The sequence below is a fragment of the Accipiter gentilis genome, unplaced genomic scaffold (assembly GCF_929443795.1).
Source record: "Accipiter gentilis unplaced genomic scaffold, bAccGen1.1, whole genome shotgun sequence".
Taxonomy (NCBI): domain Eukaryota; kingdom Metazoa; phylum Chordata; class Aves; order Accipitriformes; family Accipitridae; genus Astur; species Astur gentilis.
Genome location: NW_026060975.1, coordinates 351,829 through 356,415, shown reverse-complemented (window position 1 = coordinate 356,415; position 4,587 = coordinate 351,829). Strand labels below are relative to the sequence as shown.

The window sequence follows — 4,587 nt, the reverse complement described above, 5'->3', positions numbered from 1 at the left end:
GGAGTGCCTACAAGACAAGGTGCTGCATTGCTTACCAGGAACCTGACTAGAAAGGATAAAAAATGCCCAGTGAAGTATAAAAGCTTGATAGATAAGGAATAAGAAAATACCGTTTGCGCATGTGACTAGAGCAAGTGCTAGAAGAATGGCAGAACCTTCTTCTGAAGGGAAGTTGGAGCGAAGCAGTAGCTGTAGCAGTGCAGGCAAATTTCAGAGTAGCGGTATTTTGGGAAGTGGTGTGGTAACGATTCTTTTTCGCATCGCTGTAAGGACCAACAGTTTTGGCCTCGTTGCACTGCAAAAATAACTGACTTGGAGGCTGAAGGGTGCTAGGTATTCTATAGATTGTGAAGGTGGTGCTGTAAATTTGAAGGACTGTGCTTGGGCATGGGAAGACTACAGGGCAACGACAATGTCTGCATTGTAGGACGTGGCATTTACTCCAACGTGCTGGGATTTCTTGGTGGGGTTTCCTGTGCTGTGCTAGTAGCGAGAACGTGTCAACTCTATCCAAACGCTTTGGCTTCTACTCTGGTGAACAAGTTCTTCTTGGTTTTTTCAGAATGGTAAGAGCTATTGATGACTATTTTGATTTGCGTAAAGCAGTAACACTTTCTGAGGTGGTTCTTTATATAAGATTTAGACCAACACCATTCAGTCCTACCCTGAATTACATGGCAGAGTCAGTTCCTGGCTTTTCTTGTTTAGGGAGTGGCCAAGACCTGTATTGCTGAAACAACAGGAAGAGAGCAATCTTAATTTACCAGTATGGGACCCCAGGGTATGTAGACATGGAATTTGGAAGCCTTGAACCTTTCTTCTAAGCTAAGCTGCTGGTGCTGAGCACAATTGTTTTAACATCACAGGTGAACCCATCAGACCGATACCACGTAATGCCTATCATCACCCCAGCCTATCCGCAGCAGAACTCTACATACAACGTATCTACATCAACGCGAGCGGTAATGGTGGAGGAGTTCAGACATGGTAAAGTTCTTTCCATGCTTATTAACTGCTTAAAAGGTGTCATTCTTGCAATATGAAACCACATTACCTGACTTGGTTATATTCCGTGCGGTGTTGTGCCCTTTTAGGCAGAAGAGTTCTCTGGGAAGTCTACCTGTTGCAGGCAACAAGGGAGCAGTTTTACAATGAACTGTTGTAGTAGGCGTGTATTGTGTCAAGGGAATTCCTGCTTTTTGATCTGTCAACTACTGTTCAAAACCTTTCTCTTGTAAAGTTTCTATCACGCTCTGCTAGTCTTAAAAACAAAATGGTAGTAAGGTTTTCAACCTTAATTGTAGGTCTTGCAGTTACGAATGAGATTCTCCAAGGAAAATCAGACTGGTCAAAGCTCTTTGAACCACTGGACTTTTTTCAGAAATACAAGTATGTATGAAATCTGTTACCTGAACTTGAAATGATTGCCATACTGGTTAGCATAGTGACTTTTAGCTTGCAGTCGAAATACAAGATGGCATTGATATGTTTGTTTTTCAGAAGCTGGAGGTAGTCATAGGAATTTTGGTAAGGATAAGTATAGGGAAGATAGAAAAACTGTTTGTGTTTTGCCACTGACACTGTTTTTATTAACAAAAGAATCAGCTCTAATACTTAGAATGCAGCAGAACACGATTCTGAAGGATGTAATCAGTTTTTCTTCAGTTAATACTGTGCTGCCTGCAGGATATAATGTGTCTTGTCTGGAAGTCATTTTCTATACATTTAAGGCAGTTTTGGTTTCATTTGAAGGAATATCAAGTCCTGAGCTAGAATGTTACTTTTTCTTTTCTTCTAGACATTATATTGTGCTGACTGCTAGTGCCTCTACTAAAGAGCATCACTTAGAGTGGTAAGTCTTGCTTTGAGTGTGGGTTCAATACATCATTGACGCTCAATTCAGTGTTGCGCTTCATTTGGTTAATACAGTTCACAAAACTAAAGTATTTGACTGTGCAGCTCGGCATGGAATACAGTAGGGAGGTAAGTAGACAGTTCCTCAGCAAAACTAAAAGCTTTCTTGTGAAGGGCAGTTAGCGTAAGTTATCTTGCTGTTTAAGAAGTTAAGCTAAAGACCTAAGTCATGATGAGAAGGAACAAAGAGGGTTAGCGTGCGTATGCTCTGTGCCATCTGGAGAAGCAGACTCCTTAGGAGTCTAAGGAGACTACTTACCCAAGGCTACTTCAGTTAGGAAGATGTTCCTTGTTGCAGAGACTGAAGTAAATGGGGATTACTTGATGTCATCAGATGTGTAGTGGACACTGGAGAGCTTGATCTTTTACTGACTTATAGAGCAGTGGTCTCCAAACTTTTGTGCACTCCTGTGAGCAAAACAAAAAAAAAAAAAAGTAATTTTTGAACACATAGTTGCGGTCTATGTCTACTTCTTTACAAGTTACGTACACATTACTGAAGTTCTAATCTTTTCTTCCCGGACCCAGTGGATTGTCTTGTGCACCCCCTGGGGTACATCCCCCTCCGACACTTTGAAGACGACTGTTGTAGAGCCTTAGAAGGCTTGGTTTCATAGCTTTTTTACTGGATGCAATATTTAATTTAGGACTAGATTGCACTCAATGCTAAGTTGCTCTGGTAATGTAGTCCGCCTGTTCCAGAGCCTACTTTTCTCCAGTGAAGTGAAACAAGGCTGTTTAATCGGGGTGAAACCTGACCATCTGCACAGAGTACCTGAATGCTGATAAATAGTGTTTACTAAGTTTTAATCTAGTAGTGTGCTCAGGCATCTTGTGTTTAGTGCTGGAAATGATCATCTCGGCATGCTTGGTAGTGGATAGGTAAATTGCAGGAGTGCTGATCTACTTTGTGAAAGGTAATGTGAGAACCACTTCAACTGTGGTTAGAGAAAATGACTGCTGCTGACGTGGTATTTGTCACTGTCTCAAGGGAGACATGCCAGTAATAACTTGTTGAACCTGTGTGAATGGGGTGACTAACTGTGAGTCTTGAAATAAGGGGAAACGGTGAGGAATTAAGGTACTGTAATGTGTGTGGTGTTCTTTTTCTGAAGAAACGAGTGCTTTGCCTGCCTTGCTCAAGTAAGCAAGGAAAATAGCTGTGTGTACCAGACCCCTGTTCTGAGGGCACCTTGGTTATACTTCAGGGTTCGGCTTGCGGTCTAAGGCAAATGATTGAATTCTTGAGCTACCTCTGAAAGACACCTTATTTCCTGTTTAAAAACAGCTCTAGTAGGTAATACCTCTTACCTGAACTTGTTAATTTGTTCACTTAAAAATCATGTCAGCTACAGCTTGATGTCAGTCGCAGTTAGGTATACAACAAGGAGTTCTGGGCAGAGGGCTTAGAGCCAAATAGTTTTTAATGTGAGATGTTTTAAGTGGAGAAGGCTTATTGTATCTCACAATAAAGATGAGGAAAGTTCTGGCTGCAGTAAAAGCTGACGTTTTTGCAGTGACAGAAATGGCAGCAAACGGGGCTTAGTTTTGCATCTGGGAAAATGAAAAGCAGAAGACAAACTTGCTTCCGTTTGCTATAAGAACAAGTTTAGTTCACCAACTCTTGAATGGATTTGGGAATAGATGGCACATCTCTGTTGTTCATCAGCATAAGATACTTGTGAAGAACGTACAGAGTTCTGACTGCTTTCAAGGGTAGCAGTGTTTTAGGTAGAAGGGTAAAATGCCAGTACTTCATTTAAAAGAATAGCCTTTGTGGTCATGATACATTTCTTGGGTAAGTCTCTGATGAGACCGTGTTGACTGGATCGTTTGTTTATTAAAGGAACGATATTTTTCAGTTTGGCTGGAAGAGGGTAAACTCTTTTCACAGATCAGTCTGCAAGAAGAATAGCATCTTTACTCAGGTGTAATGGAAGAGTTGTGCTTGAGCCTTTTCTAAACGGTTGTTCTCCTTGATCTTTGGGGTTAAAAGGAGCTTTGCTGCACTTCAAAATGCAGCCAGAGGTGCTGGGAATCTGCTTCTTGTTGACATTTTCATCATAGGTTATATGTTGAAGTGTTGTGTCTGACCTGTTAAGAGTACAAGTTAAACTTACTTACTGCCTCTGTCTTTGGAAACTTTGAAGCTCCAATGTCCCTGAAAACATCTCCAACTCCAGTGTGTGTGATATAAATATCTAGTATCTGCTGAGCTGAATGAGTCTTACTACTTACTGACTGGTTAGCATTTTTTGTATTAGCATTGTATTATAAGAAGGCAGATAACTACTGTGCTGGATACAGTCAAAAACGAGTAAATGTCTCTTGTTCTTATCAGGATTGGCCTTGTGGAATCTAAAATCCGTGTGCTGGTTGGAAACTTGGAGAGGAATGAATTTATATCTATTGCACATGTAAAGCCACAGTCTTTCCCTGGCAGCCGAGAACTTTGTGAACAGTGAGTTTCATTACTTTTCTGAACTAGAGTTTGGCCGATGTATTGTACCTCGTTTATATTCCTTCACCTCAGCTTACCTGTGAGAGATGTTCAGTTACGTACCTACTGTTTTGTAGGTACGAGGTCTGGCAGGCAAGGTTCTGAGCATGTAGAATCTTTTTAAAGAAGGGAGAACTTGAGGGAGGAGTTCTCGGAGAACTTGAGTATGGGCT

General features: G+C 41.2%; 1 long non-coding RNA gene across 1 annotated transcript; it reads left to right on the top strand.

Annotated features, from left to right (window-relative positions):
• Positions 1–433: 433 nt before the first annotated feature.
• LOC126037236 (uncharacterized) lies at positions 434–1,346 on the top strand. Its single transcript, XR_007505554.1, has 4 exons — positions 434–566; positions 709–781; positions 867–987; positions 1,305–1,346. It is a non-coding gene; the product is annotated as an uncharacterized LOC126037236 (long non-coding RNA).
• Positions 1,347–4,587: the final 3,241 nt, after the last annotated feature.